A 23,497-nucleotide genomic window follows, 5' to 3' on the forward strand; every position below is an offset into this window, starting at 1 on the left:
CACCAGCTTTCCTAAGACAATAGACTTCGGGGTTTAAAACGTGTTAACACAATGTCTTTGAAATATTTAGAAATACCTTCACCACTCCCACCAACATTGAGCATTTGTTTTCAAAAAATAAACACATGGCAAGAATGCCGTGCGGCACGCCAGCGCACAAGGGGCTGTTGTGCAAGCTACCCACCCACCCGGTCGGTAGGGACCTGCCCACAGCTGTCGCCCTTCTCCTAACAACTCCTCTGGGCACACCCTGCTCATTAGGCCCGGGCCACGCCTGGCCGCCCAGACTCCTGGTTTAACCAGAATGCCAGGGGAGGGCAGGCGGGCGGCTCCTTAAACCCTGAACAATGGGCCATGAAAGAATGAATCTAGGCCCAGGCCTCGGGCCCGAGAGCGGGGCGCTGGCCCTCGGGATCCTCCCTCAGCCAAGCCAAGGTTGGGCCTGTGGGTCCTGCAGAAGGGGCCAGGGAGCAGCAAGGGGCCCCCAGAGGGAGCCGGCTGAGCTCTAGGCAGTAAAAATAGACTTGGCCCAGAGACTGCCTCGTTCAGTGGAAGGCTGAGCTGCAGCAGGCATCATCTCACGCCTGCTCAATGTCCCCTCAGGCAGGTAAGGGATGAGGCTTGCTCCTGCTTTACAGCTGGGAGCCCAGGCAGAGAGGACAGAGCAGATGGAGATGGAGAGAGAGGAGGCTGCCGAGCATAGCCCAGCACCTTCCCCACACCTGGGCAGAGGCCCCTGCCGGCCTGTGCGGCTGCCCGCCTCCCCCCACCCCCACCCTGGGATCCGTGCTGCCCCCTCGGGGTGGGCATGTGCCCTGCCTGAGACAAGCTGCCTGCCACCCACCTCAGCTCACACCACCCACCCCCAGAAAACCCAGACCTCGCTCTCCTTCCTCCTCAGGGGCTGCCGCACTGCCTGCCTGCTCCAAGGCCCTTTGGCAGGATGCCCTTTGTTTGCAGCACTGCCACCCTCGGGGCACCGTGTGGCATGAGGAAGCACAGGCTGCCTGGCCCATCCCCGCCTGGGAGGACATCTCACGAGTGCTTCTGCTAAGTCAGGATGAACCGGATTGGGGATGGGCAGGTGGCGACACGCTGCTATTTGTGGAGGCTCCTGCCCTTCCTGCTCCCATGATTCCAGGAGGGCGAGGGCCGCGGCCATCCCCACCCGGTCACGGGACACGGCCCGTCCAGAGAGCCAGGCTAGAGCCACGACCGCAGGCTTGAAGCCCGGGAGTCTGCACAGAGAACCCACGAGAAGCAGCAGGCCGCAGGGGAGAGCCCTGGCTCAGACAGGAGACTCCAGGGGAACCGGCCAGCCTGGCCTCTGCCCACTCCTGGGGCCTCATCTGTTCAATGAGGGGGTTGGGTTAAAAGAGATCCTCTCACTTCAGAACTCCTCCACTGTCATTAGGCTGGGTTCCCCGACTCCCAATCCCTCCATTGCTCCTCTCATTAAAGTCCATTCTAATTAGGGGATTAGAATTCACCTCTGTCTAAATTAAAGGCTGGGCAGGGAGTGATGGCGGGCCACAATGAACAGAGGCTGTGCAGGTGCAGATCTGGGCAGGCAGCCCTGGGGCACCTGAGAGGGGAGGAGAACAGGAGGTCCCGTCTGGCTCCACCTGCCTGACCTCCACCCCAAACTTGATCTTGTGAGTTTGGGCCCAGAGTCCCCTCACAGCCTTATGTAGGCCAGGGGTCACGCAGGATAAACGAGTCTGAGCCCTGCACTGGGGAGCCCCAGAGTACCAGGAAACATTCACAAGGCTTGAAGGAGAGTCCAAAGTCTTCCTAAAACTGACTGTGCTCCAGACATTCACCCACCAGCAAGACTTGGGACAAAGAAATTCCAAGCTCCAAACTCCACAAGCTCCTTCACTTACCATTTAGACTGGTTAATCATTTGTAGACTGTGTTTTGGTTTGTAAGGTATTTTCCCATAAGTGATGTCATCTGATCCTCATAAAAAGACAACAGATATTTCTCCATTTCATAGATGAGAAAACTAAAGCTCAGGGAGTTTCAGCAACTTGCTTACAGGATCCCGACTGGGAAGTAGAAAGAAACAAGCCTGCTAGCCTGGAGGTTGGATTCCAAGTACATCATTCTCTTCAGAACACGGAGTCCCTCACTCCAGGCCTTAGGGACCCAGAAAACCTCCACCGGCACCCAGACAGTGGGCTGAGTCCCTCCCAGCTAGCGAGGCTATGTCGTCTACAGTCAGAAGGGCCCAGAGGTCCATTCCAGTGTTGTCCTGGGCCCATGTATGGGCACATAGAGAAGGATGGCCTCTCTGTAGTGTGTCGGAAACTCAGGGCAAACCTTCCCTAAAGTGTGAGATGACTGAATTTATTTCCTCCTGCTAAACCCCGCACCATTTCCTCATAGAGAAACAGAGCTATTAGCTGTCTTCAAATACAGTCACCTGTGGGGACTAAGCAGGAAGCAGATGGGACGGCATAAGGAAAGACCAGGGTAAGCACGAACCCTCCTGCCTCAAGAATTGCCGGGGATGTTACTTTGGAAGGTGGTAAGCTCCCCATCACTGGGGGAGTTCAAGCAAAGCCTGGGGAACCATTCTGTCCTAGGTATGTTATAGAGGAAATTCAACCACTAGACAGTTGAGTGGTAAGAATGGGGTGAATGATATTCACACTTCTTTATGCCAGGGGTGCCATCATTTGCCAAGAGCCCATGATCTGAAACGGGAACTATTTCAGCTTCTGTTCAGACTCCTGATGCCCTTCTATGGGGCATGTTTCATGAAGATAGAGTTGTCAGAGTGTCTCTACCTTCTGCTGTTAACGACTGGGATGGAGTTGGGGGAAGGAGTCAAGAAGCAGGGTGTGTGTGTGTGTGTGTGTGTGTGTGTGTGTGTGTGTGTGTGTGTGTTAGTCCTTGGGCCACAGCAAGCCAAAAGGTTGACACAGGAAGGAACTTCTGGAGCTCCACGCTCTGAGGGCTGAGTGCTTTGAAGCCTTCACTCTCTGCTCTCCCTGAAAAACAACTGGGGCATTTCCATTGATTTGGGCGGCCAGTCAGAGACCTGCCTGGGCGCCATCGGCAGCTGTCCTCTTCGCCACAGTAAACAAAATGAGTTGTGAGGTGGATGGAGGCAAGCCCTGTCTTGGTCATGGGTTCTGGCCAGCCACCTGCATCCAGGAGACAGTTGGCAGGTCACTGGCCATCTCTCCTTTGCAGCTGGACTGGACAGATCTTTCATGCTGGGAGTTCTCTTGGGACATCTGAGTACCTAGAATCCGGAACCTGGAATTTCAGGTGCAGGGATTTCATAGTGGCATCCCAGCAATGTCCTAGGGACACCCCAAGCTTTCTAGGATCCCCCAGGCAGTGAGGGGCTCCTGCCACGGTGGCAACAGTGCTCTGTGCATACTTCTCAGAACACTGAGAGCTTTTTGTGGCTTGGACACCCCAAGCTACTAAAGTTGGCCACAGTTTCCTGAGGGTTAGAAAATGGAGCAGAACATCCCCTACCTCCAGAAAGGCTCCCAGGGCTGTGCTCAGTTGGTGAATAGAGAGTGACATGTTCCCTTTCCCCAACCCTCTGCACGCCCCCACCTCCTGCTTGGTTTTTAGTTTCCCTCTGGAGGCATTCACTGCCAGTCAGGGTTGCAGGGGGAGCATGATCGGACTCCAGGCTCGGCCCAGCTTGGCCCATGTTCTTCTAGGACTAGTAACTGTTCCCACTCATTCCTTCCTTCAATAAATGCTAACTCATGCACCTGCAAACCAAAAAGAACAGAAAACTACCTCATAGAAAAGTGGGCAAAGCATAAGAACAGGCAACTCCCAGACTTGGTGTGACCACTTATTTGCTGTGTAAATTTCAGCAACTCACTCAAACACTCTGTGCTTTAGTTTTCTTATCTATTCTATTTTAGTGGGTTATTGTGGAGACTGAATGATGTAATCCACATGTTGTGGGCTGAATTGTGGACGCTCCTGCTCCAAATTCATATGTTGAAATCCTAACCCCCAGTACTTCAGAATGTGATAGTATTTAGAGACAGGACTTTTAACAAGGTGAATATGTTAAACTATATTAGGGTGGGCCCTAATACAGCCTAACTGGTGTCCTTATAAAAGGAGAGGAAGAGACATTAGGGGTGCCCACACACAGAGGGACAACCACAGGAAGAGGCAACAAGAAAGCTGCCATCTGCAAGCCAAGGAGCAGGGCCCCAGGATCAACCAACCCTGCCGGCACCTTGATCTTGGACTTCCAGCCTCCAGAACTCTGCATGGATAAATTTCTATTGTTTAAGCCTCTGGTCTATGGTGTTTTGTTGCGGCAGCCCTAGTAGGTTAATATACCACATAAAGTACTAGAACAGTATCTGTCATACAATATGCAATAAATGCTGACTGCTACATCAACATTCCTTCCCTCCACTGTATACCCACACTGTATTAGTTTCTGATGGCTGCTATAACAAGTTACCACAGCTGTACCAGCTTAAAATACAAGTTTATTACCTTATAGTTCTAGGATGTCCTAGAACCATAAACGTGTGTTGTTTACATAAGGCAACAGTCTCATTGGGCTAAAATAAAGGTATCTGCAGGGCTGCATTTCTTCTGGAGGCTCCAGGGGAGGGTCCATTTCCTGCCTTTTTCAGCTTCCAGAGGCTGCCTGCATTCCTTGGCTTATGGGCGCTTCCTCCATCTTCAAAGCCAGCAGTGTAGCATCTTCAAATCTTTCTCTGGCCCTCCTGCCTCTCTCTTATAAGGATCCATAGGATTATATCAGACCCTCCCTGATAATCAGGGTAACTTTCCCATCTTAAGAGCCTTAATTCAATGACATCTGCGAGGGCCCTTTTGTCATTTAGGATAACATATTAGAAGATTTGGGGGATTAGGATGTGTACATATTTGGGGAAGCATTACTCTGTCATACACACAGTGTATTATTAAGTGAGAAAAGCAAGCTGTAGGACAAATGCATATAGATGGATCTTGTTTATGTAAAAAAATACCAAATAAATTTCTACAGAGAAAATAAATACAGACAGAATGGAACTGGCAAAACTATTAACCATGGTATTTTCTGGGGAAGGGGTTGGGGCTTCACACTGCGCATTTAAAAACATTTTTATAACATGCATCTTGTTCATTAATTATTTGCATAATTTTTAAAAATTTTTGTTAAGTAATCCAAAGAAAAAAAGAAGACACATGTACTCGTCTTTGTGGGGTCCCGGCTGGAGACATCAAATAAATCGCCAGTACCAACAGCTCTCAGTAAGTATTCTAGGCAGTGTTGGCAGAGCACTGTGGCCACTGGGGCAGGGGCCGCCCACTGCCTGGGGCACCCTGGAAGGCTTTGGAGGAGGTGACACTTCTGCTGAGTTCTTCAGGAGAAGAAGGAGTTTTCCAGGTAGAGGGAAGGGAGAAAAGTGTTGCAGATGACCATCTGCCCTTTATCCGGCAGTGTAGGTGAGGTGGAGTAGAGGCTGGAGGTAGGAATCTGCCACTTGACTGTGGCCAGCTACATGGAGAGATGAAGGCAAAGGGAAGGGAAGTTCATACCTGGAGCCACAGCCTGCCAGGCCCCAAGCTGAGCGGTTTTGTAGGCATTTCTTCACTGGGTGTAAATGAACCTTGGATGTATGATTTATGGGAGGAGAGAGGGTCCAGAGCGGATGAGAAAAAGCATGAGAAAAAAAGGGAGGGGCTTCGGGTAGGGGCTTGGGGCAGGGTCTGCCGTTAGAGCAGCAGATGCAGGTGGGGAGGGGTAGGGCCAGAGCTGGAGGAACACCCTCCCCGCCACCATCTCCAGACACTTCTGGGCTTCTTATGACTCCATCCACCAGTTCTGCCCCAAGGCAGGTCTAAGTTCCAGAAAAGACTAAGGCAGCCTAGTAGGACTTGGGGCCAAGGGAGCTTCCCAGGGACTCTGACCCTGGACCTGGTGGCTAAGGGTCGACAAGTGATCTCCAAGAGGTGCCCCAGGCAGGTCATCCTGGCAGCAAGGTGCTCTGCAGAAAACCCTTGAAGGGTATGGTATCCAAGCCAGGGCCAGGCATGGGTTGGGTGGGGGTGCTGGGCCTGCGGGTGGGGAAAGCAGGCTGAGGGACTTCAGCCAGTGGCCATCAACTGCATGAGCCTGTCCTGACTTGGAGAGACAGCACATGTCTTGAGAATGCAGCTGCAGATATAACAGACCTGTCTGTGGCACAGAGAGATGGTGGGGTGAGCAGGATTGGATTAGGGGGTACCATCAGCAGGGTGACAATGGCATGCTGGCTCCCATGATGGGCTCAGATCTCTGTTCTGCCAGTCTCAAGCTGTGTGGCCTTGGACCAGCTATTTAGCCCCTGCCTCAATTTTCCCATCTCTAAAGTGAGGGTAATGATAGTGTCTACCACATAGGCTGCTGTGTGTTAAGTGCATAGAACAGCTGGTGCATGGTGAGGCTGCTTTGGTGCTAGTGGCAATTCCTTGTGGCCCCTTCAGGGATCTCCCAGCTGGGCCTGGCAGGTAAGGGCCCCTTCAGGGTCTCCAACCACCTAGTGCCACTCTCAACCAGTCACCCCTTTACACCTGCTCCTAGGGCCCACGTGTGGCCTACTGCCCAGGGAGGAAAGGAGTGCTGGCTCTGGGGTGGTGGTTATGAGGCTGGGGGCTCTGAAATGCCAGGAGCATGGCCCCTGGTATGAGAGGAGAGGACAGGAGGAGGTGGGGTTCCAGAGTAGCAGAGACACCAAACAGGGAGATCCTCCAAGGACTGAGCCGAGCATACCTGCTGGTCACCGAATGCCCAGGGTTGGGCATCAGAGACAGCCTCATATGGGCCAGAGCTCCTTAGCTCTGTGTCACAATGCTGAGGTGTCTTTCATGATCTCAGGGGCCATGGTGAAAACATCTGTTTGCCAGGAGGCCCTGTGGAGAAGGTGGAAGTAGGTGTCACAAAGTCAGAAACACTGATGGGTCTGGTTCCACTCTGGAGAGGCAGGTTGTGAGGGATGGATCTGGATACTGATTCTGGCTGCAGGACCAGCATGTCAGGGCCTTCAGAATCCTCCAATGGCTCATGGAGATGGACAGGTATGCTGACCCACTCAGAAGCACAGCTACCTCCCATAGGGAGGACCCCCTCCCAGGAAGGGGGCAGGGGATCAGTGCAGAGCAGCTCAACAAAACCTCAGTTTGCCTGGCAAGTGGTGTATTAGTGGCTGAGCTGGAAGCAGTGGCAGACTGTGGTGTTCTAATGCCATTGTCAAAAGGTGTAGAGAGGCAGCACTTAGGGCGTGAGGTGCAGACTATCAATTCATCTGACCTCTTAAGGTTCTCAGAAAAGCCCCGACTCAGGAAGGAGTGGAAATCATGACCCCGGAGGAAGCCCAGGCCTGCAGTTAGCTACTGTGCGGCCTTGGACAAATTGCTTCAACTCTCTGGGTTCCCCCTCCCTCATGTTATAATAAGGACAATGACTACATAATGATAGCATTAACCAACCTGCAGCACTTACTATAGTTGAGTGACTTTAGCACATTATTTCATGTAATCCTTATGACAACCCTATGAAATAGATATTACTATCCTCATTTTGCAGATGAGAAAATGAAACTTCAAGGAGGTTAAGTAATGTGTTCAAGGTCACTCAACAAATAAGGACTTTAAACCCTGGAATGGCCAGTTCCAAAGGACCTGCTAAAACTCCCAGCTGGGATCCCTCTGGGCCAGCTCTGCGCTCCATCCTCAGCATGAAAAATCGAGAGAGGCTGCCGAGGTTCCTTTGCGCTCCACCTCACCGCTGCTTGAGGGCTTGGGCTCTCAGCTTGGTGCACAGGGGATGGGCAGGGATGGCCCTAGCCCACCACCAGGCCCTGCAGGACGTGGAGCAGTAGCAGCCCTGCGGCCTCCACAATCCACACTGTCGCTTGCTCTTGCAGGCTCCTGAGGTCTTTTGACTCATCTGAGAAGGGCTACTGATTGTCATCTATTTCTCACATCCCAGCAATAGCATGCTGGCTTGAGTTTAAACTGAGCCCTTCTTTGCAAGAACTTAGTCCACACATCCTTTACATGCAACTTCCTAATCGTCCATTTAATAAAACAATAACTCCTATGAAAACCTCTACAAAGGACCTTTTTGTCCAAGGCTCATTTAATGCTCACAGTCACCCAGCAGGGGATATTACTATTATCATCATTTTGGTGGTCAATCGAGGCAGAAAGGTGACCCACAGCAGGCACTGCAGAGTCCTTCGTGGCTCCTTGATGACCAGATGGGTAGCCTTGGACAAGTCATCCATTTGTCAGAGCCTGCTTTTTTCTCATCTATAACCTGGAGGTAATTGTGGGGACTAAAAACAGAGTGGATGTGCAATGCTTCGCACTCAAAACCAATAGCTTTTTATTTTCTCTTTTTCAGGTCCGTTTGGTTTTTTTTTTGAGACAGGGTCGCACTCTGTTGCCCAGGCTGGGTGCAGTGGTGCAATCCCAGCTCAAGGCAGCCTTGAAGAGATCAAGCGATTCTCCTGCCTCAGCCTCCTGAATAGCTAGTAATACAAGGGGCACATCACCATACCTGGCTAACTTTTTTTATTTTTTATAAAGATAGGGTCCCACTATATTGCCCAGGCTGGTCTCAAACCAATTTTTAAAAATAGCCTTTATTTTTTAGAGCGGTTTTAGGTTCACAGCAAAATTAAGCAGAAAGTACAGAGTGATCCGAGATACTCCCTGCCCACACACGTGCATAGAGTCCTCCACTGTTAACAGCTCCAACCAGAGTGGTGCATTTCTTTCCATCAATGAACCTGCACTGACTCATCATTAGCACCTGGATTCCATAGTTTACACTAGGATTCCCTCTTAAGAGTTGTGATTCTATGGGTTCTGACAAGTGCATAATGACATGTATGTACCATTGTAATATGAGATGGTTTCAATGCCCTAAAATCCTGTTTTCTGTAGAGTCATCCCTCCCTCTCCTCAAACCTCTGATAACCCCACTGATATTTTTGCTGTCTCCATACTTTTGCCTTTTCCAGAATGTCATATCATTGGACTCATATAGTATACAGACTTTTCCGTTGGCTTCTTTCACTTACAGATATGCAATTAAGTGTTTTCCATGTCTTTTTGTGGTTTCATGGCTCATTTTTTTTTTTTTTTTTTTTTAGCACTGAATAGTATTCCATTGTCTGGATATACCCCAGTTTATTTATTCAGCATCTACTGAAGGTCCTCCTTATAGCATCCAAGTTTTAGCAACTGTGAATAAAGCTGCTATAAAATTGGTGTGCAGGTTTTTGTGTGGATGTACATTTTCAGTTCCTTTGGGTTAATACCAAGGAGAATAATTGCTGAATCGCCTGGTAACAATATGTTTAATTTTGTAAAAAACCACCAAACTGTCTTCCAAAGTATTTGTTCTGTTTTGCATTCCCGCTGGCAATGAATGAAACTTTATTATTTTTTGAGACAGGATTTTGCTTTGTCATCCAGACTAGGGTGCAGTGGCACAAACATGGCTCACTGCAGCTTCAATCTCCTGGGCCCAAGTGATCCTCCTGCCTCCATCCCCCAAATAGCTGGGACTACAGGCACACACTACCACGCCCTGCTATTTTTTGTATTTTTTGTAGGGACGGGTTTTAGCCATGTTGCCCAGGCTGCTCTCAAACTCCTGAGCTCAACGAGCCGGCAGCCTTGGCCTCCCCAAATGCTGGGATTACAGGTGTGAGCTACTGCGCCCAGCCAAGACTTTTATTTTAAATCAGAGATGAAAGTGACTTGCTTAAGATTACACAACTATTAGTTGGTAGAGCAGCACTTCTGGTTCCATACTTTGGGTAGTTCCTGTTTGACCACACTGTCCCCTCAGCTAGACAAGCCAATTCCATGCCCTTACAAACACTCTCACATTTCCTCACCCTTGCTTTCGAGGCCTCATTCTTGGTGCAAAAGCTTCCTGAGGCATCCTTCTTCTGCTCCATGAAGGAAAGACTGTCATCCATCCAGGTCCTGTGTCTGAGAAGCTTGAGATGCTCTTGCAGTGCCCTGGCATGCACAGGGGCCAATGTCCAGTTGTCCAAGCTTACCTGTGCCCAGAGAGGACCCGGCTGGCTCTGCGAGGCCCTCTTTCTAGTTTGAAGAGACCCAGCCAGCCCCAGCATCTGAGGAGTCACTGGAACATCATCAGGGACTAGGAGAGGAAAAGGCCCCCGTGCCTCTCCCCTCTCTCCAGATCCAAACTTTTTTTTTTTTTTTTTTGTCTCTTTTTGATGTGAAATTCACATAACATAAAAATTAACTATTTCAGGCCAGGCACGGTGGCTCATGCCTGTAATCCCAGCACTTCGGGGGACCAAGGTGAGTGAATTACATGAGGCCAGGAGTTCGAGACCAGCCTGGCCAACACGGAGAAATCCCGTCTCTACAAAATAAATAAAAAACAACAAAATTAACCATTTTAAAATGAACAATTCAGTGGCATTTAGCACATTCACAATGTTGTGCAGCTACCACTTTTATCTAGTTCCAAAACACTCTCATCACTCCAAAGAGAAACCCCATCCCCATTAAGCAGCCAGTCTCGCTTTTCTCCCTCTTCCTAGCCCTGGACAGCCACCAATCTGTGTTGTCTCCTTGGGTTTACCTAGTCTGGTAATGGAATACATGAAATCATACAACATGTGGCCTTTTGTGTCTGGGTCCAAGTTATTTTCCATTACTCCCCGAGGAAGGAGGAGGAGAAGGGACCTCTTCTGCCTTTGTCTCCCGCCCCGCCCCTTGTCCACCTTGCCCTGTGCACCCACCAGCAGCACCTGTGGCTCAGCTCCTCCATTCTATGCCATTTCCTATTTCTCTTTTTTATTTTTTGAAACAGGGACTCACTCTGGCCCAGGCTGGAGTGCAGTGACGTGACTGTAGCTCACTGCAGCCTCAACTTCCCAGGCTCAAGCCACACTCCCACCTCAGCCTCCTGAGTAGCTGGGACTACAGGCGTGCACCACTATGGTCAGCTAATTTTTAAAACTTTTTTTTGTAGAGACAGAGTTTCGCCATGTTGCCCAAAATGGTCTTGAATTCTTGGCCTCAAGTGATCCTCCTGCCTCTGCCTCCCAATGTGCTGGGATGACAGGCATGATCCACCATATCCAGCCAGCTATTCCTTTTAATTACCCTTAGCAGAGTATTTTGAGGAGTCACAGATGCATTCAACAAATAGCCCATAGACTAGCAGCGGGGAGCGACAGGTTAAGTGTCATTAAAACTGTGATAAGGCAATGCCAGCAGTTTTACAGAGAGCCAGGGGACCCAGAGGAGAGACAACTAATTTAGCCTCGAGGTGAGGCTGGTGAGGGAAGATAACAAGGGGGAGACCGGGGGCTGGGTCTGTCTTGCTGACTGTTCCTCAGCACTCAGGGTAGTTCCTGGCAACTAGAACGGGCATGAGTGAATAAGTCAATAAATCGAGCAAGTAATCTATCGACCAAGAGCTGAAGAATGAATAGGAGTTGTCTCTACCGGAAAAAAATGGGTAGAGAGTATCTGGAGACTTGTAGGCAAGAGAGTCAGCCCTTTTATTAACTGAGAGATGTTTCAGTCTAGATGAAGGTTGAAGAAGATGAGGGGTAAGGCAGAAGAAGTTGGGGCCAGATCATGCAGGGCCTTGGAAGTGACATAAAGGAGTACCTGAGTAAAAAGAGGGACCACTGAAGGGTTTTGCACAGATGTGCGTCTTAGAAACACATCTGTCTAATCCAGACTAGGGATAATGATGACCTGAGGAGGCTCCCAGCAGACAGAACATTGTTCTTGCCCTCCTGCCATTGGTGTTCTACTGGAAAATAGAGGTGTTTAATCAAAAATAACCATTAAAAAATTAATGAACTAATCACAAGGATGCAAGGTGCTCTGAGGGATGCTATGAGTCAAGGAAATCCTTCCCAAGACCAGAAGGGACTTTGAAATCAAAACTTGCAAGATGAATAGGAGTTGGCCAACACTAAAGCTTTTGGAAGGCCCTGAGCAACCTGTGTTGAAGGAAGTGAGAAAAGTGCAGGGTAGCTGCGGTGAAGCGTGTGAGGCTGGGAGACTGATCGGATGAGGCTGGGGAGATAAGTAGGGCTCAGACCAGAACGACCCTATTACACATTTTGGACTTACCCTAAGCAAAATAGGAAGTCCTTGATGATGTAAACAGGATCCTGTTTTGGAAAACAGGATTAATTGCATTTCTCTCTTGCATTTCTGTGCATGTGACCTTCTTCCTGCTCAGCTCAAACATCTGCTTCCTTGGGGAAAGGGACTAGGATTACCAAAGAAAAAAATGGAGAGAAAGATAATGCATAGCTTCTGACAGCCAAAATAAGATTCTTCAGCCAGAAAATAGTCTCAAAAAACATTCTTTTTGAAAGAAAAAAGATGTTCTGGTGTCTTTAGCTCCCTCTTTAAGATATCAAGAAGACCTGACAGAATCGATTGTGGGCCTTTACCTGAAGAAAAGAATAAAGGAGAAACCCCTGACCTTCAGTCCAAAGGATGGCAAGGACAAGGCCAGAGAGAAGCAGGTGGGGAAGGAAGCCAGATGTGCGTCCTAATCTTCTATCTTCCATTTGAAGTCCCAGAGGGTGAAGATGCCTTAGAAGAGAGAGGAACAGGCGGTCCTTTCAGGTCCCTGGGAAGAGATTTCCTTGAATATCTATCCAGAGGTCTTCCCATCAAAGTAAACTTGGTGGTTTGGTGCGGTTAGTCACAGAGACGGCTTGAACTGAACCTTCTCAAGCCACCCTGGGTTCCCATGTGGTGTGAAAATGATGTCTACGCTAGATCTTTAGCTGTGGTTTTGCTTAAGAAACTGACTAGAAGCAAATAGATTGAAAACCTACCAAGCTTTGAGGAAAATGTATAAAATTTTTTTTAAAAAAGCAGTGAGTATGGTCTGTCATAACCTTGACAGTTAAATCCTAAAACAATCCAGGGGCCCCGGAACCTGCAGCAGCAAGAAGTAGGCTGTGAACACCCGGGGAGCCCACTCACCAATGCCCATATCAAGGGTGACCATGGAGGTCAGTGAACCAGGAAGAACCTCCCAGAAGTAAGAGCCCAGAGACACAGACGATGAACAAAATAATTCTTCCCAGAGAGCAAATTTTTCCCCCAACCTCTGGCTCCAGACTCTTAGATAAGAGAAGAGAAGAAAACCTTGTATGCTCAAGGTTCTGTTGATTTGGGTTTTCAGGCACAGGCGGCTGGATGGAATCCTAACGGAAGTACCTCTCCAATAGGCTTTGAGCAGGAGTCTGAAATAATCAGTTTGGTTTTAGGTATCCAGAACCCACAGCAGCAGCAGGAAATAGCAGGCTGTGAACACTCATATCAGTTTGTTTTGGCTGCAGAGTGGGGACTGGAGATGACTGTGGTTGTCTAGATGAGAGATGAGAGGGGTTTATACTAGGATGGAGGCAGTGGGGCAAGATAGAACATTTACATGGGGAGCAGACACGACTTGGGGGGTGTTTGCATTGATAGGGGGATTGAGGGAGAGATGAGAGTCAAGGACAGGGAGAGGAAAGTTTAAAAAAAAAAGGCATTTCAAAGAAAAAGTGGTAAGCAGTGCCAAATGCTGGGCAGTAAACAAAGATGATAAGGGCTGAGATGTGTCTGTGTAAGATTTTGTCACAAGGAAGTACAGAGGCTCAGGGCAGAGGGGGAAGCCAGACTTCAGTAGGCTGAGAGAAGAGTGGGAGTGAGGAAGTGGATGCAGTAAGTAAAGGTAACTTCCCAAGACGCTCGGCTGTGAAGCTGAAATGCGAGTGGGGCCGAGGGAGGGATTTTGTCATGTTTAAGACAGATGACACTGATCCCATTTAATGCTGATGGGAAAGGGCCCTTGAAGAGACAGACGTCAACCGCAAAGTAAGACAAGGAAGCTGATGGAAGAGGGTCCCCAAGAAGAAGGAGCATGGCAAGGACCCAGAGCTGGGCAAAGGAAGGGGTTTGGGGGCAGGAAGGGCCCTTCTCTGTCAAATCAGGAGAAGGAGGGAAGGTGGGAGACAGATGGCAGCGATGGGAGATGGAGGAGATGCCCTCTGATGGCCTCCATTTTCTGTGAGGTGGAAGGTGACATCATCTGTAGAAAGCGAGGGGGCTGGGGGGCCTGAGAAGAGGGGAGGCAGTCTGGGGTCTGGGGAGCCCCTCTGGGGAACAAGAGAGCACTGGCTGGGAAAACACAAGAGGGCTCAGGCCCAGGGCAGGGTGGAAACATGACATGATGGTGGCACCCATCTGCACACCCACCAGCTCCTGGCATTAAATGCCTAAAACCGAACTCAGGACCTGGGCCTCCCACCCCCGACCCAGCTCCTCCTCTTGCCTCCCAGTTTCTGTTCCTGGAAGCAGACCTCTCAGACTCAGCTTCCCCAGGAGCGTCCTTCTGACATCACAGCTAGTGCAGACTCTCGCGGGGCCTCCTTCTTCCCCCCGCCCACCTGTCCTGCACACCTGCTGCAATCACCTCTCTAGAGTGGGACGGTGGCTGTGTCACTCCTCCATGCAGCTGCCCCTTTCGCAGCACCCAATACCTAGAAATAAAGCTCTCATTTCTTTTTACTTTTGGGGTCTGGTGAAATGCCACTGATTCTGGAAAGCCCTTTCTAACCATCCCCCAGACTAGGGAAAGTCCCCTTGGTACCTGTCCCCATGGCGCCTTATACATCTCTCTGAGACACTCTGTGAACCTGTAATTACTTATCCTACAATGGCCTGGGGTGGGGTGGGGGTCCCTGGGGCTTCCTTGTCCCCTCTGTCTTCCTGGAGCCGAGAACGGCACCTAGCACAAATAGGCGCTCAATAGAAGGCATTGATAGACTGAGGCTGGCAGCTTAAATTTCCAACATCCCCAATCAGCCCATGCTCAGGACATCCAGGCCTCCTGCACAGCCCCCAAAGCCAACCCATGTTCTCTTCCCCTTGTGTCTTTGCTCAGATTGTTCTCTTGGCCAGGCACGCTTTCTCCTCATTATCCCTTTTTTTTTTTTTTTTTTTTTTTTTTTTTTTTTGAGGCCAGGTGTCACTTTGCTGTCCAGGCTGGAGTGCAGTGGCGTGATCACAATTCACTGCAGCCTCCACCTCCTGGGCTCAAGTGATCCTCCCACCTCAGCCTCCCGAGTAGCTGGGACCACAGGTGTGTGCAACCATGCCCAGCTAATTTTTTAAGTTTTTATAGAGATGAGGTCTTGTCATGTTACCCAGGCTGGTCTTGAACTCCTGGCCGCAAGTGATCCACCTGCCTTGGGCCTCCTGAAGTGCTGGGATTACAGGTGTGAGCCACCATGCCCGGCTCCACTCCATCTTACCCATAGCCACCCACTTTCAGGCTCCAGTTTCGGATCCTCTCCTCCACGGAATCTTCTCTGAAGTCCCCCCACCTGCCAAAATGTCTGTGCTGCTTCTCCTTCCACCCCAACCAGACTGTGACCTCCTTGAGGGCAGCTTCTAGTTTGTAGCTCATTGCTATTTCCAACGAAAACATTTGACTGTGAAATAAAGAGACGCCTCATGTCTAACACTGGCATCAACAGTGTCTTATAGAACTGTGTCCCAAGAGTGCCTTTGGCGGTGTCATGCACTTAGTAGGAACACAAAAATATTTTTTAATGAATATTTTCTCCCTCATCCCTGTAAGACTATAATGGTGACAGTCTCCAACTGCACACTAATTTTTAAAAACGTGGTTCTCTTATGCTTACTACATAAGGTGTCTGTTTTTATCAGTGAATGAAGTCTGCCTTTTCAGATTTATTCCATCTTTATTTGAGAAACAAATGCATGCCATTTGCACTGGATCAAGGTAGTAACTGTACTTGCCAGTGGAACAGACACACCACTGTGTAAGAAAAAAGGAATTTCTGCCTGGGTGCGAAATTCCTGTAATCCCAGCACTTTGGGAGGCTGAGGCAGGTGGATCACTTGAGGTCAGGAGTTCAAGACCAGCCTGGTCAATGTGGCAAAATCCCATCATTACTAAAAATACAAAAATTAGCTGGGCGTGGTGGCGGGGGCCTGTAGTCCCAGCTACTCGGGAGGCTGAGGCAGGAGAATCGCATGAACCTGGGAGGCAGAGGTTGCAGTGAGCCAAGATTGTGCCACTGCACTCCAGCCCAAGCAACAAAGCGAGACTCTGTCTCGAAAATAAATAAAATAAAAATAAAAATAAAAATAAAAAAAGAGAGAGAGAATTTCTAATGGAGTTGAGATTTTCCAACACATCCAGCAACATTTGTCTCTTGGGTTACTGAATGAGACCATGTATATAAAGGCATATGAAAAGGTTACAAAGTATGGAAATAAAGGGGAAACAGTACCACTAATCTCTATTAGTTTATTTTCTGTGCTAATGTTTCATGATTCTTTTTTAGTTCAGAAAATAGAGTCATTGGGATTCTCAAAAATACTACCTAAATATAAATCCATAGAGACAGAAAACAGATTGGCAGTTGCCAGGGATGGGGGAGAGAGGATTGGGGAGTAGTAGCCTAATGAGTTTGGAGTTTTCTTTCCAGGTGATGAAAATATTTTGCAACTAGATAGAGGTGGTAGTTGTATTATACAACGTTGTGAAGGTAATAAATGCCACTGAATTGTTCACTCTAAAATGGTTCATTTTCTTCTATATGAATTCCACCACAAAACAAAGATATGACACCTATATAATACTGAATAGTTTCCAGAAGTCCAGAGGGACAAGGCAGCGTTATGTTCTGAAACAGCGGCAGATCTGAATGCCCCACAGCAGCCTGTACTTTGCCTTTGGAGAAAGAAGGGGGTCCCCGTGTCTAAGCAGGGCCCTATCCTCACAGTGCCCTCAGAGACACTCAGCCGAACACACTGCAGTCCTGGCCACTGTGGAGCATTTGTGTTTTGGTTTGTTTTCCCCTTGGGTTTACAGAAGGACTTGTTAAGGTGTTTAGTTTAAGGACTTCCCAGTTCCAGAGGTGGAGCCTGAAGAAGGTTCTATTTTTTTCCCTCAAGTAAGTGGAACTTTCCAGGGACAACAACTCACAGACTTTGGATAGATGACAGATGCGCTTCGCTGTGGCCTCTACCCACGAGGGGCCTAGTGGAGGAGAAGGAGGAGGATCTGCCCAGTGGGAAGTCATGGGGTATAGTTGCTCTCCACTCCGGGAAGGTTTGGCAAAGGCAGAAGCTGACTGCAAAGACTGGATGGGCCGGGCGCAATGGCTCACACCTGTAATCCCAGCCCTTTGGGAGGCCGAGATGAGTGGATCACCTGAGGTCAGGGGTTCGAGACAAGCCTGGACAACATGATGAAACTCTGTCTCTACTAAAAATACAAAAAATTAGCTGGGCATGGTGATGGGCACCTGTAATCCCAGCTACTTGGGAGGCTGAGGCAGGAGAATCGCTTGAACCCGGGAGGCAGAGGTTGCAGTGAGCCGAGATCACACCACTGCACTCTTGCCTGGGCAACAAGAGCTAAACTCTGTCTCAAAAAAAAACAAAAAAAAAACAAAAAAAACAAAGAACGCTGGATGGACTTGTCCTAACAGCTCACAGCGTCTCAGGAAACAGTCCTTTAGTTGTCTCATCAGGTGTAAGAACAGCAACCCGGACCAGGTGCACAGTTGGCCCTGAAGGCCATCAGACCTGCGTAAGGGCCTGGCAGGGCCCTGTGGCCAGCAGGGGCTGAGCTACCCATGTGCAAGTATCCCATTCACCCTTCAAACACACAGGCCAAAAGGAAAATCGCACCCTTCATTTCAAACACGGCACTGGAGCTCAGAGCCCAGTGGCTTCCCCTTAATCAAGTTGCCTCCATCAACACTGTCACAAAGGTCTGTGATTTCAACTACTTAAGTTTCCCTCTGACTTGAGCCCTTCACTTCTTCTCATATGCCCTCGCATACATGGTCTCATTGCTCAACATGTTGGAAATTATCAGCTCCAGGAGAAATTCCTTTTCCCTTACATAGTGGCGGGACTAATGAACACAGAAAGCCTGGAGACTAGGTTGTGTTCACTTGGGGAACTCTAGATCCAGCAAAAGGGGATGGATCCCAGGGATTCCTCACCAAGACAGCTTTCCTGGGGAAGCAGATGGTGCTTAATCCTCAAAACTGCAAATGTGTTGGAAATGTCATCGAGAGTTAACCATTACCCCAGGTCACTGAACTGGTTTGGGCCGAGGCAGCCTAGAATGACAGGTGACTGCAACATTTCCCCAACAGACTATCTTAGGTTGAGAACCCAGCGGAGGTCGCCCCTTACTGTTTTTCTCCATAAGAGACTGAAAAACTGTCTGGATGCTTTGAAGGCATTTACAGCTGCTCAGAGAAGCTTCTGACTCCATCTAATAAGCCCCTGGCAGCCATCAACCTCTCTAATTGCCATATGGGTGAAGAGGTGGGAATTTAAATAAACAGTGGATTTTGAAGATGAACAATGTTATGGAAGGGCCTAGGCATGAGAGCCAAGCAACAAAGCATAAGCACATGTGTCTCTCTTGACAACATAATCCCCAAAGCCCAGAGAAGCTGGATGCAGACCTCCCAAGCATCTGCCTCCTTGGCATTTATACCACAAGGAAACACACCAGTTACTCAAGAAAGTACAGGTAGCACTGAAACCCTCCAGATTCCTTCTGGTTCCTTGTCCACTCAGACAGAAGAGGTCATTACAAGGCCCAGTGCTACGACTCTGAGTGGCCCTGTTCCCTAATGCCCCTGGCTCACGTAAAAGGAAAAGGAGGCTGGGCGTGATGGCTCACACCTGTAATCCCAGCACTTTGGGAGGCTGAGGCAGGTGGATGACTTGAGGTCAGGAGTTCGAGACCAGCCTGGCCAACATGGGGAAACCCGGTCTCTACTAAAATTACAAAAATTAGCCGGGTGCGGTGGTGCACACCTGTAATCCCAGCTACTTGGGAGGCTGAGGCAGGAGAATCAGCTGAACCCAAGAGGCGGAGGTTGCAGTGAGCCGAGATTGTGCCACAGCACTCCAGCCTGGGCAACAGAGTGAAACTCCATCTCAAAAAAAAAAAAAAAAAAAAAAAGGCAGGCATATTGTTATTCCTCCTAAGTGTTTACTTATATATTTTATATATATAATATTATCATGACACTGCTCCTTTGCTGATGAGGAAACTAAGGGTCAGAGAGGTTAAACGGCTCTCTCCAAACCTCAATAGCCAGTGAGTATTGGGGGCAGGCCTAGGATTTAGGGTCCCTGTGACTCCCAGTTTAGCGCTCCCGGTGTCTCCAGAGAATGAGGCCTATACACTGAGCTTGTCTAAAGCATGTGGGAGGCCAGTCATGGTGGCTGACGCCTGTGATCCCAGCACTTTGAGAGACTGAGGTGGGAGGATTGAGTCCAGGAGTTCGAGACCTGCCTAGGCCACATGGTGAAACCCTATCTCTACAAAAAAATACAAAAATCAGCCAGGCATGGTGGCGGATGCCGGTAGTCCCAGCTACTTGGAAGGCTGAGGTGGGAGGATCACCTGAGCCCGAGAGGTCAAGGCTGCAGTGAGTCATGGCTGTGCTACTGCATGCCACCCTGGGTGATAAGAGTGAAACCTTATCTCAAAATAAAAGAAAATAATAAAGCATATTGGAGCAAGTGGTAAAATTTCTAGGGCTAAGTCTTAGCCAGCTGCCAGTCACCATGGGCCTTAACTCATGACAGAGTTTCGTCCCTATCATTCACACTATAAGGAAAGAGTACCCCAGAGCAGATGTTCCCCAATCACCCTGGGATTCCTGGTCTACAGGATAATGGGGGCCTGAGCTGACACTTTTAAGTGCTCAACACCTAACAACATGTGACTTTTCCAAAACAGAAGTCTAGAGATGTGATCACCCCACATATTTGCACAGTTTTCCGAGCCCTTTGCTGCTCATGATCTCATCCAACCACCCTGACAACCTTAGCCATACATTTAATTGGTTCTTTGAAGATTTCTGCGTTTCCAGAGTCAACCTGTTCAAACAAAATACCCCAAGGAAGGGATGGCACCTTACACTTTTATTGGCTCACAGCTTGGCAAGGGTTGGCAGCTGGCTGAGAATTAGGCCCTGAGAAGGAAACAGGATCAGGAGGGATTGGGAAGGGGTCAAAAGGGAAAAGAAGAATGAGATGGGGAGATAGAGATGCCCCGATGCCCTCCCAGAAGCCTACCTCATAGTTCTGCAGAAAGAGGTTCTAAGCAAGCAGAAAGAAGTTCCCAGCTCCCCCAGCCCCCATGCCACCCCCACCAACAGAAAAACCAACTTTACCCATGAGGGCCAAAGGTAGAGAAGAATAGAAGAAAATAGAAGAAAAAGGAGAGATGGGAAGACAGAATAAACCAACCATCAGAGGCTCTTCAATCTTAATTGATTTTATTCTACAAAATGCTACTCAACTGAAAGTGGAAAAGCTAGCCCCCCTCCCCCAAAAAAAATCGCAAGGGAAAGAAGTTTTAATATGTTCTTTCTTCCATAGCAGCAAGCTTTTTCTAACAAGCTTTCTTTAGTGCAAATACTGTAGGCTTGTATTACATACAGTAAAACAACAAAACAACAACAACGACGACAAAAAACACCACCAGAAAGGCTTCCAAACAAAGCTACTCCTCAATTTTCAAAACTATACAAAGATTTTGAGCTTGCGATTCTGCCTGGAAGGTCTATTTAGGAGACTCTCCAATGGGACCATTTCACCATTACTTAAAAAAAAAAAAAGTGCCCAGAAAGGTAATTAAATTCCCCACAGAGCCACATAAACCATATACAACTTGTTTTTGCCTCCACAGTCTCACAGCTGACTTTACTCCACATCATTGACATATCTCAAATACAGATGCACAAAGCTTATTTTCTACTATACACCAAAATACTATATATACACACACATCTCCCATGGCAGAAAAGACATCTGATACCCTACTCTTTGTACAAAGTCAAATATTTTCTTCCTCAAAATCAAGTAAACACAAACTAAAATAAATGGAATAAACTTTTAATCATACAGAGAAAGTAATTTTGAGAATCAGGACAGGATCTTCCACTGTGTTCTCTTACAATGTAGATGTCTTGGCGACCACTGTCCCCAGAGGAATAAAAATCCACCTTTAAAAACAGAACCTTTTTATACAGTTTATACAGCACAAATCACAATCACTTTAGAAACAAAAATGCATTATCCTAAATTTAAAAAAAAAAAAAAAAAAGGAAGCGAGAAGAGAGAGAGGAACGGAGTATTTTAATGCTATCAGTTTCTATTCAGGCTTGATACAACATAAAGAAGATGTAAACATTTAAAATAAATAATAAAATAAATGTCAATTTCTTCTCCCCCTCCCTTTCCCAAAACCCTCTCAAAATTTGATCCAGCCCTTCCTGAACATGTCGTCAAGCATTGGATAAATTAAACCCCTTGGTTAATGTATGGCCAAAACACTAGAAGCATAAGAAGATGCCAGATTCATAGTGGGATGACTGGGTTTCCTTTTAAAAAGCTACAGGACACAGGCACGCCTGGAAATGTATACACACATGCGCACACACATAGCCCAACCTGTCAATAAATAGTGAGATGCTGGCTTTTAAGATGAATGCCAAAACAACTCAACAAGCAGAAGGTAGCAAAGGCCCCTTAAGTTTTTTAAAGGAAGTTCTACACACCACATATCCTATTGGTCCCCAAATTCTCTAAGGACTCGGGTTACCCCTCCGACCATCTGAGGAGTGCACAGGAGCACATGGTGGGGTAGAAGGAGAAGTATGGAGTGGGAGAATATTGTAGGGGATAAGTCCTTGAGAACAAACATCAGACTGAAGGCAATCTTACCTTGGATCTTTGAAGACAGACCTCACCTCTAAGTGTTTCTGTTTATTCATTACTTAGGGGCCTTTTATAAAGAGATGTCCTCATCCCTCAGTCTCATCCTAAAGAGGATCTATATAAAAGCACCTAACACAGTGCCTGGCACATAGTAGGTGTATTCTTTTCCTTCCTAAAGTGGGCACAAAGATGTCCGACCAGGAAAGGAAATTGACCTGAAAGTTAAATGGCGAGATTGCATTTGCACTGTTGGTCCATCAAGGAAAAGAGAAAAAAAAAGTCCTAGTGCTCCAGACAATTCAACCACCCTCACACTTAGAATCAAGTGAGAGCAGAGGGAGATTCCTTTCCCCAAAGCCTGAGAAAGAGAAGCAGCAGTCCCAGATGGCTCTTGACTTTGAGATGCTTGTGTGACACACCTGGCCCCCAACACAGGCAGAATGATGTTTGACTCTTTCTGAAAACCTCCCCAGTGAATTCTCTGCTTGGAGCCGGCTCCAGCAATTTCCTAAGCCTCAGCCAGGATCTCCTCTCCTTCCTATGTCAGCAGCTTCCCCACTCACCTGGCCAGGGAGAGGAGTATTCGCAGCAAGACTGGCCAGGAGGCCGAGAGGACAGTGTTTTCCACGAGCTGATTAGAGTGCCTGCCCTGTGCCATCCCAGAGCTGCCTGCAGCCCAGTCGGAGTCCATGCCTCTGAGCCGCCTTGTGAGTGGAGCCACGAGAAGCACAGAAGTTCCTAACCCAAACACAAAGGCAACCCAATGCAGCTGTTCCCATAGCTGGAGCCATGGCAGTGTCTGGTGATTCTGGAGCAAGGGTGCGTGTGTGTGTGTATGAGACAGAGAACTTGGGGGGCAAGCCATAAGGAAGTAAACTCAGAATATGCTCATGACTTAGGTGTGAATATTCAGTCTTCCCCAAATCAAATCACCTCTGGCTTTGGGGAAGTCGAACCTCCTATGACAAAGCCTGGGGGTCTTCGGAGGGAACGTAGCTCAGAGCCTCTTACAGTCCTGTGTGTTGGCTGGAGCTTTGCCTTCTGCTGGTCCCGACATCAACACAGCTTGAAATCTGAACTGAAGCCAAGTTGTGCCTCAGGAATTTGTCCAGCCTGGCCACAAATCAGGCTGTGACCTGCACTGGGATGTTTGCTGCACAAAGTGGGGTGTAAGGGGGCTTTTAGAAATCAAAGACAAGAGAGCAGCTTCATTTAAGAAATACCTATATGCACAAAAAAGAAAATAGCTCCCACTTGGCTACAAATACCACTTGAGATGATTACCCCTGTGAGAGCTGAGTGCACCCCAGTTTTCTCTGCCCATCTCCCGCCACTCCCGGCTCATTCTGCTGCTTGGATTCATCTCAAGCCAGAAACTCAACTGCCCAATCTTCTTAGAAGGGTCCCTCCCAGAGCCCCTGGGAAACCGGGAGGGCGGCATCACAGCCAAGAGATGCAGGAAATAGCATTTTTAAAGTATTTTAAACAAAATCCTTTTTCTTTGAAACTCCCCTTTCTGCATCACTTGTACATGTCACTTCCAGTCCCACTGGCCCATGTACTTTAAGCATATGGCTGTTCCGCTCTGTGTGTCTAGTGCACGAAAGCAGGTCATGTTCATGAAATAATGACCAGCACGCATGGACTCCACGTGCGAGGGAACAGCTGT

At 48.3% G+C, this 23,497-nt stretch overlaps 1 long non-coding RNA gene across 1 annotated transcript; it reads left to right on the forward strand.

The window, feature by feature from the left end:
- Positions 1-4,751: 4,751 nt before the first annotated feature.
- LOC144333809 (uncharacterized) lies at positions 4,752-11,382 on the forward strand. Its single transcript, XR_013402873.1, has 2 exons — positions 4,752-5,268; positions 9,159-11,382. It is a non-coding gene; the product is annotated as an uncharacterized LOC144333809 (long non-coding RNA).
- The last annotated feature ends 12,115 nt before the right edge of the window (positions 11,383-23,497 follow it).

Source organism: Macaca mulatta, chromosome 13 (assembly GCF_049350105.2).
Source record: "Macaca mulatta isolate MMU2019108-1 chromosome 13, T2T-MMU8v2.0, whole genome shotgun sequence".
Lineage (NCBI taxonomy): Eukaryota > Metazoa > Chordata > Mammalia > Primates > Cercopithecidae > Macaca > Macaca mulatta.